Raw genomic sequence first — 12,817 nt, 5'->3', positions numbered from 1 at the left:
AGCAAAAGTCATGCCAATTTGTTAACTGTCATTTTGTGTGCTTTTAAATTAAAGATAATTCTTTCACACAACTCTAACATTTTCTATTAGATTAGACATTAAAAGTTGTATTTAGATAGAATTTTTGAAAATTGAAGCCAAACCTTTCACACTTTTGAAAGAAAAATTTGCTTCAACTGTTGTGCCCTAATCATTCCAGTAGATGGCAATACAGTCATTGTTAAAAAATTGTTTCACCCTCCTACTTAAAAAGACAAAAACAACCTATTCTTTCTGTTTTGTTTTTGGGTTTTTTGGGGGGTTTTTGGGGGGGGGGTTCCTTTTCTGTGATGAGTCCTTTTAGGCTGCTGAAACAACACATTCTACACAGGATTTTTTAGGGTTATAAAGCCTTGTAACACCCTAATTATGAAGGACCTTAATGCTAAACTAGACTCTGATCTTTATTCTGTAGGAAACGGACAAAGAGTAGATCTTTTGAGTCCGTAGTGACAGGATTGGAATTATATGCTAGGAAAATGACTGACAGGGAAATGATGAATGGAAGGATGGGGAAGGACAGGATAAATGTCTGCTAGAATGGTCTAGAACAGAGGTAATGGGAACTTGATCTTCAGCATGGCAGTAAAAGCTGTGGCTTAGATAAGGGTGTAATTGCACACATAGAAGTGAGAGAACTGAGCAATTGATTGGATGTTAGAAGTTCAAAAGAAGGAAAAGCCAATGACAACTCTTGTATTTTAATCCTGATTTTGGGGGGAAGATAACTAAGAGAAGGAACAGGTTTGGACAAAGGGGAGTTTTTTGAAGTGCCATCATACATCTATATGGTGATTTAACTTAGCAAAATGACAAGTAGGTCTGCTTTTTAAATAAGTAAAATCTAACAGATGGATGTAAAAGTGGTCTGTATTTGCAGCCATGGGAGTAGATGAGACACTCTGAGAGAGAAAAAGGCTGAAGTCCTAGGAACCTTCTGGAGATGCTTCCATTTACAAGAAACCGACGAGATGATCAAGTTTAATAGGATTTCAGGTGAGTGTGATGTCTTAGGAGCCTACAAACAAGGACGATTGGAACAGGAGTAACAGATCTTTCAAAACGTTTGAGGAGATCATTTGGAAAGAGGCCGTTGGACTTCGATAAACGGTTAAATAAATTCATGGAGGCAGAAAAATTATTACGAGAAAGGAGTAGAGAAAATACGAAAAAGGGTAAACTCTTTTGAGAAGTTTGGTGGTAAAGGGAAGAGAAGAAATGGTTCCGTAGGTCGACTGGACAGCGGGAACAAGGGGCCATCTTTATACAACAGACAGACTTCAGCATGTTTGTGTCTGCTGTGAAGGAGACATTTGAAATTATACTAACATTGTTTTCCTTTTTTCTTGAAGACATCTAGATAATTTAATGAAACTGCATAACTTCATTTTACTAGAAATTTGTGGATGTAAGAAAAAATTGGAAATATGATTTAAAAGTGAATGTTGCAACATGTTTCTCATTATTTATTATTTATCCAGTGTCTGCTTGGCTCCTCTCTGTTGCTCATGTCTGAAGCTTGGGGGCTATGAGAGTTAGTCATGCTAATCAAGTCTTCTCCCAGTGTCCAAGATCTTCTGAAATTGTGGCAAGTGATAGCTCTGAGGAGGCTGCTTAGCTTCAACCAAGCATTTAGAATCATAGAAACTTCTAAAGCCCATAGCTCTGTTATGATATGTGAGCATGTTTTCTCGTCGAGGCTTTTTATCCTATCCTTTCTGCTTTTTTCCTTAAGGAAAAGAAAAATCAGTTGGCAATGCTTTATCTTGCTGGCAGAATTGCTGAGGTGTAGGATTTACTTCTTGCCGCTAGAACTTTGGTGTCATGGTGTCATTTTTGTGCGAAGGAATCTGCAGAGCCCGCCAGTTGAATCCGTTTGAGGGAAAAATAACATAACTTTGAGTTGCAAACAACCGAGTCTGCCATCAAATATGATAAACAGACTGGTTTCATTAAAAACTAATAGCAAGACAGCATTTTAAACATAGTGGCAATGGAAAGTGGAATAAAGACAGGAAGAAAAAGAGGGAGAGGAATCCTCCAAGAACTCTTACCTGTTTTCTTTTTATACCACCAACAGTTTGTTTATAAATTCCTAACCGTCTGTCTGTGCTTTTAATTCTTTGAAGTCCTGTACCATTTCTGTCAACAGGCCCATCAAGTGTAAAATAAAATTACTGCCTACTGGTAGGTATCCCATCCAACATGTTGACGCGTTCGGAGGGCTGTAAATGCTGTGGTCTGGTAGATGAAGGGCCCCCCAGGGAGAGATGAATAACACAGATTTTCCTGTACGGTAGAACCTAGACAAAGAGAAAGTGAAGAAATCGACCTTTTCTTGGATCTGTAACAATCAGGAATGCAGTATTAACTCCGAGTTTCATAAGCTGGAATTGATTTTTAATGAGGAAGGCATGCCATTCATTTGCTCCTTTTTATGTTTTTGCAGAATCGATTGATTAGGTGGTAAACACGTTACACATTTTTTACCCTGACCATTGCTTTGGAAAGAGCGGGAATCCAAATTCACAGGGAAAACAGATGCTCAGAATAAATTCTCCTTCTTTCAAAAAAACGTTTGTTTCATAGTACCCATAGGTTGGATTTTTTTTTTAAAGATTGGCACCTGAGCTAACATCTGCTGCCAATCTTGTCTTTTTCTTCTTCTTCTTCTTCTTCTCTCCAAAGGCCCCCAGTACATAGTTGTATATTCTAGTTGTGCTGCGTGGGACGCAGCCTCAGCATGGCCTGATGAGCGGTGCTGGGTCAGCCCCAGGATCCGAACCAGTGAAACCCTGGGCTGCAGAAGCGGAGCGCACAAACTTAACCACTCAGCCACGGGCCAGCCTCTTATAGGTTGGATTTTAAGATCCTTAAGGATAGGAACTTGTTCCTATTCTTTTTTTTGTAAAACCCCTAAAGTCTGTCATACAGTGTACTTAAAAGATACTCTCTCTTTGTAACACACCTTATTGTTGAACTTGTGCAGGGTAAGAACCGATAAAGGTTTGCTGAAATGAGTAATGCTGCCATCTTGGGGCAATTTCCACTATTCCTCGGGCAGTTTCTCTTGAACTCACATGTTTACTAAAGCTTGGACTCTTCCTAACTCCTTTGGGGAGCCTGTTGTTAGGATGCCCAGGCATAAAGATTTGGGAGGAAATTCTTTTTCACATTTGTCCTATCTTCTTTCTACCTTCCACCGATTTGTACTGAAAACTCAGTTGGCTCTTACCTCTAATGACGTGTCCCTGTTCAGAGAACCTCACTGTGATCTGAGAGGTTAGATGAAGTACAGCCTCACAGGAAAACTGCCCTTCTCTCTTTGACCTTCTATTATAGTTGGGCATGGGAAAGTGTGATTCCCATTTCCACTTCCATTTCCGTAGGAGTTTAGCTTCTCTACTTCATACTGGCTCTGACTTAGACCTAGTGACCATTCTTGGATCCTACCAGGCCCATTTCCTTGATCTTTAAGCTTCATCAATGCCTAGCACCCAAGCTCTGCCACCACTGCCTTACAGACTATTTCCAGGAGCAGTTATGATTATTGTCACTCTCTCTATCCTAACGTGAGTTCTTCAGAAATTGAAGCCTGAGGCAAAAACTTACAGATAATACTTTACTGGGATTGCAGTCCCAGGAAACCCAGAGTGAAGGACAGTGGGTGCTTTACCAGGCTGGTCCTAGCTTTGTAATACACACAACTGGTTGTTCATCTTGCAGAACAACTTTAGAAAATTTGCATAGACGTATTGTGCATCAGAACTGTCAATAGGCGAAGAAGAAGGGTGAGCAATTTACCTGCTGGCTTTTTTGTCATCTGTTTTGCATTGGTCCAAGTTCCCCCACCATGGGAATAACTTCCTTGCATTTCCAGATTGCATTACCCAGCCTCTCCAGAAGCTCCACAAATCCAATAAGGCCAGTTTAGGTTTAACTTTCTCTTCCTGACAATTGGTGTTACACATGGGGTCTATGGTGGTGGCTGTGCTGGCATTTAGTGCCTTAGGGACCACTCTTGCTGGCCAGGAATCAAAGCAAGTAGTCAAGTGTGAGCATGGGGTCTGGTGAACCAAGGTCATTGGCTTTGAGTGATGCAGAAACTGGTTCCAAATCCAACTGTGTTCCAAACAAGCTGAAAAGTAGACTGTTCTTTTTTCTTCAATTTTCCTCTTTTTTGTTTTGGGGAGGAAGATTCACTCTGAGCTAACATCTGTTGCTGATCTTCCTCTTTAATCTTTGCTTGACAAAGAGTAGCCCTGAACTAACATCTGTACCAGTCTTCCTCTATTTTGTAGGTGGGTCACCGCCACAGCATGGCTTGATGAGTGGTGTAGGTCTGAGCCTGGGATCCAATCCCATGAACCTGGGCCTCCGAAGCAGAACACACTGGATTTAACCACTATGCTGCGGCACCAGGCCCAGTCTTCCAGGGGTTGGTATCCCCATTCCTGCCTCACCAATGCTTACCTGTTCCTCCAGTGCCTTAGGTAGATGAGCCAGTGTTTATTTTCATGGATGAATAAAGTCAGTAATCCCTATCTACCCCAAGAATATGCAAATTATGAAATCTTATTTTTTATCTTCACTGTATAGAACATTCTTTAACTGCAAGAGAATGAATTCATTTTTAGAATCTTGATATCAGTTAATTTGTGTTACTACAATCATGACACTTTATCAGAACGAAATGTCAATATAAACCTTGTTTTGTCTTGTACAGTGTGTTTTGTTGTGTGGACTGAAATTTTGATTTTCTCTACTGCTTTCATAAAACACACATAAACTGATGAATTTAAATGATGCAAACCCAAGAGGGACAGGAAGCTCTAGATTAGTTCAAGTGGAAGGAGATAAAGTAGAAGGAGATGCAATTCACAGCATCAAAAATAGTTGTTTTAGTTTGGGGGCAGATTTTTGAATCATATTTTTTCTTATCTAAATTTCCCTATATTTGTAGACACTGCTCACAAAGGATTTGCCTTTCTTCAAGAACTCAACCTCCCCCAGTGGAATTTCTTCTCTGTGAAACTCTCTCAGCAATATATTTGGAAACTCATGTCTGTAAGGGCAGCTTTGGAGACACAAAGCTGATTTAACTCCAAATGTCAGCTGCAAACCTTGAGCTGCATTCCTGTTAGCGCTTGTCACTAACAAATACAATTGAACCAGTGGGCCTGGTGAAGAGCACTATATGTGCCACAGGAAGCCCAGGAAGCCCAGCCTCTGTGGTGAGGACACGGGCTCAGGCTTATTGGGCCACGTTCCCATTTCAAGTGCCTCTTGCAATGTGTTGACCAGGCCCCACATCTCACGACACATTTGTGATGGAACTGGAGCATTTCAGCTGTGGCCAGAACCACAGCCAGGAGTGATTTATGATTTTGGTGAAGTGCTCTGAGTTTGGGTCAACACTGTTAAAATAAAATAGCTTTTAAAGAAGAGTGGCTGCTAGGGAATAAGTCAACTGCAGATGATCGAATTGGTCTGGTAATTCCAGAATGAAAGAGTGTGGCGTCTGGATTTAGACACAGTTGAGTTTTATTCCTGTCTTTATCATTTATTAACTCTGTGTTCCAGAGTGTGTTTTTAAAATTTTCTGAACCTCAGTTTTCTTCTCTACGAGATGGGAATACTAATACCAATCTCAAAGGACTGTTGTGAAGATGAAAGCAGGAACCGTGTGGAGCTACTCCTAGAAGATACTCAGTGGGTGTTCTGCCTCTGCTTCTCTTTCCTCCTCTGCCCGATCCACCCTCCCTCTCTCATAGGCCCTGTTGGTTGGCTTACGCAGCCGTCATCTCTGATCTGCTATCTGGATGTCTTCTACTACCCATGCTAGAAAAGCTACATTTTGCTTTTCCCAGCCTCCCTTGCATCTAGTGATGGAAGACACACTTCTGGCCAATAGAACATAAAAACATGCCTCCTGAGAGTTTTCAGGGAAAGTTTTGGTTTACCGATAAACACACAGAAGCAGTTGGAAACATTCTTTCTTATTATCTTCTGTTTCTGCAGGTAAAGATTCACCCTGAGCTAACATCTGTTGCCAATCTTCCTCTTTGTGTTTTTCCTCCCCAAAGCCCCAGTCCAAAGTGGTATATCCTAGTTTTACGTCTTTCTAGTTCTTCTGCGTGAGCTGCCACCACAGCAAGGCAACTGACAGACAAGTGGTGTGGTTCTGCAACCAGGAAATGAACTTGGGCCACTGAAGTGGGAGTGCTGAATTTTAACCACTAGACCATCAGGGCTGGCTCTCTTCTTCCTATCCTGAATGCCTGGTTGTGCAACAGCCATTTTATGACCATGAGGCAACAGTCACACTAGAAAATCCAAAAGAATCATAGAGCCTCACAGAGATGCAGATCCTGACCTGAGTGAGCCCCTCAACAGGAACTGGCAGCTGCCTACCTCAGTCTTCCAGGTAAGTAAGAGAAAAACCCTGTATTTGATCAAGCCACTTGACCTATATATAGTTAAGTAAATGGGAGAGGGGTTGGAGGAAGAGGAGAAAGGAAGAGAGAGAAAGTGTGTGTATGTGTGGAGAGAGAGAGAGAGAGAGAGAGAGAGAGAGAGAGAGAGAGAGAGAAACTAAGCCCATAATATGCAGCTGGAGAAGAAAATCGTCTCGTTTTTTCAATGTGGTAGGCTGCATAATCATTCCTAAAAAGATAGCCAGGTCTTAATCTCTGGAACTTGTGAAGATTACCTTATATAGCAAAAAATTTTTTTGCAAATGTGATTAAATTTAAGATTCTTGAAAATGAGATTATCAGAGTGGGCCTTAAATGCAATCAGGAGTATCCTGATAAAAGGGAGGCAAAGGGACATTGACACAAACACACAGAAGAGCAGGAGACAAAGTGACCACAGAGGCAGAGTTTGGACCAATGCAGCCGCAAGCCAAGCAATACTGGCATCCTCCAGAAGCTGGAAGGGGCAAGGAATGGACAGGATTCCCCACCAGAGCCTCTGAGGGACCGCAGCCCTACCAACACCTTGATTCCAGCCCAGTGATACAGATTTTGGACTTCTGGCCTTCGACACTGTGAGAGATTGTGTTTCTGTTGTTTTAAGCTGCCAAGTTTGTAGTAATTTGTTACAGCAACTAGAAACATTAACACAGTGAGCTATCAAAAGGTTTTATGATCTTTTTTTTTAGGGTATGAGTAATAGTGATAAGTAATATTTGTTGAATGCCCTTTATGGGCCAGGCAACCACACTAACCTCTCTGCGTGGATTACCTCTTTAGTTCTCACAGCAGTCCTCTGAGGCAGCTGCTCCTCTTATCTCCATGTCCCAGCAAGGAGAGCCGCTCTAAAGAAGGTTGTAACCTGCCCAGAGTCACACAGCGAGTGAGCACTGGAGACGGAGTCTGAACTCGAGCCCCCTGATTCTGTAACCATTCCAACCCTGCTGCTGAAGAAATGTTGGCACGTGCTCCTAGTTCCTTCTCTAAGATAAGTTATTAAGTAAAACAATTGTATAGTATTGACATCTGTAATCGGAGAAACCCAGGTCCTTCAACCTCCTCAAGAACACTCCCTTCACAGATCAAAAGATGATTGGCTCCTAAGTGTCAGATGCTGAGCTGAGCACCAAGGCCGCAAAGGTAACTAAGACATACAACCTTGCCCCCAGAGGCTGAGAGGCTCTCTACTCTCCCAGGTCTCAGTACTGCTTCATGAAGAGGTACCACGTGGCACCCATAGCCATTATACCAGGAGTTCCCTATCAAAATGTAACTTCTAAAAGATTTCATTAAACTAAATTAAGTTGATTGTAACTTTGAGTGATCTCTGTTGTTATTCTTCTCCATATGTCTAAATAATGGAGAACAACTAGGAAAATTGAGATCGCTATTTTCAGTAACCTCCACAGCAGAGTTACTAATTACGTCATACCTCTGCTGAAAACTTGGGTGGTTTTTCTTTCTATTTGTTGTATCAATATTCTTCGTGGAATGGTTTCATAGCTTCTGATGATAAAGCTCATGTTTTGTTAGCACAAAACCCATTTATTTTAAGGCTAATATTTCCTTGCATTTATTAAGCTTTTTATTTATTTATTTGTTTTGGGGAAGATTAGGCCTGAGCTAACATCTGCTGCCAGTCCTCCTCTTTGCTGAGGAAGACTGACCCTGAGCTACACCCGTGCCCATCTCCCTCTATTTTATATGTGGGACCCCTGCCACAGCATGGCTGGATAAGAGGTGCCATGTCCGCACCTGGGATCCAAACCCACGAGCCCCGGGCTGCTGAAGCAGAACGTGAGAACTTAACTCCTGCACCACTGGGCTGGCCCTGTTAAGCTTTTCATTTTCAATGACCCTTTAGTCTCTTCTCTTATCTAAAAAGAGAACAGCTGAGGAGAAGTGCTCTGTTACCTTCCAATATTCCACAGAATGGCTCTGTGACAGGCTAAATCATTGACAGCTTAATCTGTGCATTTTATTTTCTTCAGTTTTTTCCCCCTCCCATCTGGTCCAATGAGGTAGGTCTTTGTAATTCCCATCCTGAGGATTTTTCCAAGAAAAAGTGGAAATATCTTCATGTCAATAGTTCTTCCTACCTTTTGTAAAAGGCTAACTTATTTGTCCATGAAGCCAGGTAAGACTCCCAACATTATCACTTCCTACTAAGAGTGAAAAAGGGACCAATATTGAAAAATGTTCAATCAAATAATATGTCAGTACAGCATCAATTAACATAGATGATATGTATCGTTATCAGAGATATTAATTCATTTACAGTGAAAAGGTATTTATACTATGTATTCAAACAGACAATTATCACATCTGTTTTATTTTACAGCTGGTTTAAAGTTTTCTTTTTAAATGGTAAAGTGACAATACCTCATGAAAATAGAGATCATTGAAATTGAAGTTTTTAACAAATGTTTATTTAGAGCCCTGGAGCTTAATTCTCTTAAGCTTTTTTACTTTTATGAATTTAAGTCAACTTTTCCTTTTTTAGTTTTGGAATTGATTTTTACAATAACAAGATAAAAGGGATTACCTTCTCTAAACTACTTATTTGTTTAAGTGGACAAATAATTAGTCACTGGCCTATTTAAAAAATATCTTCCAAATGTTGCTTTAGGAAACAAGTCTGGATTTAATTTGTGAGAAATGCACACACAAATTGAAAAGTATGAAATTCTGTTTTCTGCACTCCTTTTGCACTGAAAAAACTGCTGACTCTTTAAAACCAACCACTGAAAAGTGTTTTTGATCTACACTCACAATCTATAAGTCTATGTTAAGTAACCTTGATATTCTCTCTGTGAAATTTCCGTATCCTTTGATTGTGACAGAACCATCTAATTCTGTTCCGTGAAGTCTTGAAAAGCAAAGATGCTTGTAAAATGGATTAAATTAAAAACAGCTTGAGTTCTTGATCATTATACTTGGAAGATTCCAGATCTCTGTACCATATTGGCCTTCCTTTATTGAATTCCCCAAAATATTACGAAACAACCATTTAATAAAGCAAAGCTGAATAGATTAGAAGTCACTGCTGTGAGATAGAATGCCACCTTGACAGATCTCAGCAGTTTCTCACGAGAGGGAAGTCTGAATGGATGTTTCTAGGGTGTTGAGGTCTGGGCAAATGTTTCAAGACGGAGAGATGATGGAGACTGGGCAAACTTCTGACATAATAGTTTAGGATTGGTGAACAGAGTAAGGTGAGTGTCTTAAGGGAAGATTTGATGGATAAACTATTATTTGACAAGACAACCCTTTGCCCAAGTAATCAAACTATTGTCTTGGATGAATATCTTGAAGAAAATAATATTTGTTGGCCTACAGTCTTTTCTTTCCTGAGCGAAGTTTTATTGAACAACTCAATCATGTTGCTATAGTTAGTCTCACTTTTCATTTTGATACATATATTTCTATTTTATTCCTTTCATAAAGACAGAGTTGTGAGCCCAAAGGGATGCCTTTTAGAGGTGAGCCTATGAGCTTTGGAGAAATTAACATACTATTATGTTTACTCTGCTACTTTCACCAAAAAGGGCTGTAGAAGGATTGTAGTTAGTGGAAGATGGGAAAGAGGGGAAGAAAAAAGTATACTTGTAAATATGTGGCCATGAACAATCTTCCCTGTATTTGAGGAGGAACGATTTTTACTGCTGAGAAGCATCTTTAGCGTATGACACCCCAGGGCCATTGACTTCAACTCCACTTTTTACAGAATTTAGTGCTGAAGTTGGGCCAGGAAATTTACTCAGAGAAGGAGGCAACATTCTCCAGTAAGACTTTTAATGCTCTTAGATGAAGTGTTGATCACAATGTTTCTGTATAGGGAAGGGACAAGGCAGTTGTGGATAACATATCTGTCTGGCAAAGATAATATTTGCATTCATTTGCTCTCAGAAAATGAATCCTTTTGTCTGCTTAACAACAAAGCATGTTAGTTTCCAGTTTTTCTGTATCTATGTTAGCCAGTGATTCTACTATCACATTTGGTATATTTTGGATGGTAAAATTGATTCTGTCTGGACTGTAAAAGGTAAGCGTTTGTCCAAATTCATGATTATATTTGTAATCACTTGGGTACAATTTATATTTGTAATTGGTCTGTGACTCTATTGGTTTGACTTCTATTGCTCATTATTCAGCTTTTCTTCCATAGAACAAGTGGTTGCAAGTCTGGCCATTATTTGATATCCAGAAATAAGGCTGAAAGGAAGTCATCTCTATTTTTGCTGCTAGGGTGAGAGATGTGGCTGCTCAGGAGAATTGAATGAGAGGTAATAGCGTGACTAACACAACACCATCAATAGATGCTTATTGACAGTGGGACCTTAGACAAGTCAGTTGAGCTCACTGAAACTCAGGTTCGTCATCTATTGATGGAGATAAACACAATGCTTATCTCTTAAGATTGTTATGAAGATTAAATGGAAAAAAATTCACATAAAGCAGAGTGCTTGGCACATAGTTAATAATAAGTGATTGCTGTTGAATTTATTAAAGATGTACTAAAATACATATTTATGATATACAATAATACATATGATGGAGCAAAATAATTGGTATTTTTTCTCTGTACTCTCCAAATCAATGATTAGATGGATTAGCAGCATCTTCATTAGAAAATCATGAGGGAAAAAAATTGCCAATAACAGAGAAATGATTGGAATGTGGTATCTCTTTATAGCTCCTGGCAGTTGAATACCTACAACATATGCATTAGTAATTTTCATGCTGCTGTTGTTTCTGCTTTTGTTATTTTCATCTGATGCCTTTATTTTTTTTCGCTGAATACTGGTGGTATTCTAAGTATGTGGCAAATGTGTTCCCCCAATGAAGCTTTAGTTTTCAATCAGAGTAAATAAAACCCTAAGCATTCACTAAGTATGTCAGGGCTTCCTTGAAGAACATTTAGTCACATTGATTAATGCTTGAGTATTGTTTGCTCAACTCCTACTCGGTACATCTATTCCTATACCACCCAGTTATTCAGATGATAGGATGTGGAAAATCAAAGAGAATACATCTCCATAGCTTCAGCATTAGAAATAAAGTAGTCCAGTGAGCCCATGAACCTATGTCTTTTTCTATTGATTTACCCCATAAAAATGATTTTCTCCTCATGCTTTTGTTAAATTATTTTTCAATAGAAATTGGAAATGAGACTGATGTAAAATTGGTGTTCTTTTGAATGAAAACATTACAAAAGTCAAAGTCAATAATTTTTTTATAATAATCAAACTCTAAAGTTAGAACAAATGTTATTTTTAAATACCACAAGCCAGACTTTGTTTGCTTTGATCATGTTAGATTTCTTAAAAAAAAAAGTGCTAAATTAATTTATTGTCAAAATTTTCAGTGCCACTTCATTTTCATTGTGTGTCTTACTTCCCACCATTTCAATGAACTTATTTACTTTCGTGTTTTGGGTCAGGTTTTTATTATTTGGTGGAAGACTATCAAAGCAAGGAGAAAGTTGTTTTTCCTTTCTTGTTAAATATACAGCCAGAAAGAACAACAATATTTTCAATTGAAAAAGTCATTGCAACCTAATTGAAAACTTCAGGCCAAATTCTGGGAATGCTGTGGTTGACCATTCTAAAACAAAAATTGAAAACAGATTCTAGTTGGCTTTAAAAAGTAATCTGGCTAATAATCAAGATAGATAATGAGCAGCCACATAAAAGACTATTAAAGAAGGAAATATTCTGAAATGAATAGAAAGAAGAAACAGGTTAAATAAAGTCTAACAAATCCATTCATTTGGCCAACTCATCGAAAATTTTATTTGTGTGTTAATATAACGTAACTTGATTTTCCAGAGAGAACACTGAAGGAATGTTTGGAGAGAATGCTGATGCCTCTGGACTGCGCCCAGTTCTAAACAAGGATTAACACCAACCATGCATGCATCTGCTATGAACCCAAACGATCTCTTAAAGCTGTTGCATCTTTCCTCCCATTCTTTGAGGACCAAAAAACGAATAAAAAATGTGTACTTTACAACCAAGAGATTGTGTAAAACTCATGCAATTGGCATATCCTCTGTAAAATTTAAGCTACTGATCTACCATTAGTGGAACATATGTTTTGAGTTATTTTCTGAGTTAGGGAATGAATTTAGGTCACACCTCTACTGGGTTCTTTTTTGTTCATTGAATAATATATACATGTTTATAAATGTGCTTTTTATGTATATGTTATGAGTATGTTTTCTAGATATGTGTTAAAATTTATTTATTACATAAGCCAGCCATGGTGATCTAGTGGTTAATATTCAGCATTCTCACCAC

At 39.0% G+C, this 12,817-nt stretch overlaps 1 long non-coding RNA gene across 1 annotated transcript; it reads left to right on the top strand.

Moving 5' to 3' along the window:
* The first annotated feature begins 342 nt into the window (after window positions 1-342).
* LOC103555194 (uncharacterized) lies at window positions 343-12,536 on the top strand. Its single transcript, XR_545956.2, has 4 exons — window positions 343-1,035; window positions 6,168-6,466; window positions 7,296-7,655; window positions 12,347-12,536. It is a non-coding gene; the product is annotated as an uncharacterized lncRNA (long non-coding RNA).
* Window positions 12,537-12,817: the final 281 nt, after the last annotated feature.

This window comes from Equus przewalskii, chromosome 20 (assembly GCF_037783145.1).
Source record: "Equus przewalskii isolate Varuska chromosome 20, EquPr2, whole genome shotgun sequence".
Taxonomy (NCBI): Eukaryota; Metazoa; Chordata; class Mammalia; order Perissodactyla; family Equidae; genus Equus; species Equus przewalskii.
Note: the sequence above shows the minus strand (reverse complement) of the source record. Positions and strands in the feature narration are given on the sequence as shown.